This window comes from Suncus etruscus, chromosome 3 (genome assembly GCF_024139225.1).
Source record: "Suncus etruscus isolate mSunEtr1 chromosome 3, mSunEtr1.pri.cur, whole genome shotgun sequence".
Classification (NCBI taxonomy): Eukaryota; Metazoa; Chordata; class Mammalia; order Eulipotyphla; family Soricidae; genus Suncus; species Suncus etruscus.
The window spans coordinates 43,799,148-43,800,019 of record NC_064850.1 but is presented as its reverse complement, the minus strand read 5'-3'; positions in this window follow the sequence as shown (position 1 = coordinate 43,800,019).

Sequence of the window (872 nt, the reverse complement as noted above, 5' to 3'; positions counted from 1 at the left end):
GATGTGGCAGGCCTCAGCACAGTGGGCGAGCACTGCCAACCGCCCATGAGCCTTGCCAGGGACCGGCCTCCCAACAGCACCTGGGACTGCTTCCTGAGAGAAACCCACAGCTGCCCTCTGCAGAGAGGTAGAGGCATGAAAAGTAAAATACATGTACATAGGCAGCGACACATGAATAAAAATCTCTCTGCTGGAATTGGTTGGAAGCATGGGGTGGGACTGGGTGTGTCCCTAGGATGGGGGTGTGGGTAAAGACATGGCTCTGATTTTCCCTTTGCTGACCACCAGCATTGAGTATATTTGTAGGTGAGCTAAGCCTGGGGAAACGAAAACACATGGAATACACTCTGGTGTGCAACTTGGCCTCAGGTTACCTGCTTCTTCCCTCGACTGGGGTCCTTTTTGCATGATCATTTATCTGAAGCAGGAATCAGGGTACGGAAGCTAGAATCCCCTCATGCCCCAGCTTCCTGGTTGTCTACCTGGACAACCTTGACAGGGTGTCTAGTCCCTCTCTCTCTCTCTCTCCAGTAGGTAAGTGCACACAGAATAATGAGTTTCTCAGTGGTTACCTAGTCAGAGGGTTGGCTCAAACCAACCTGGTCCCACATAGTATTTCCTAAGATCATAGGTTGGAGGGGGATCGTTCAAATGTAGGGGTGGGGTAAATGAAGTTCTGTGTGTCCTAGGCCATGCTCCCCTGGTCCCCAGCTCTGAGGTGGAGTCTAGCAGTGTTTGGGGATTCTACTGTCCCACAGGGCAGGTCAGACCTCAGGCTCCAGATAAAGCTTTGGTGGGTGATGCAGAGCTGCCAGCCCTCATCCCACCCCTTGGGGAGAAGGAATCCCTACAAAGCAGGAAGGAGCATGAGC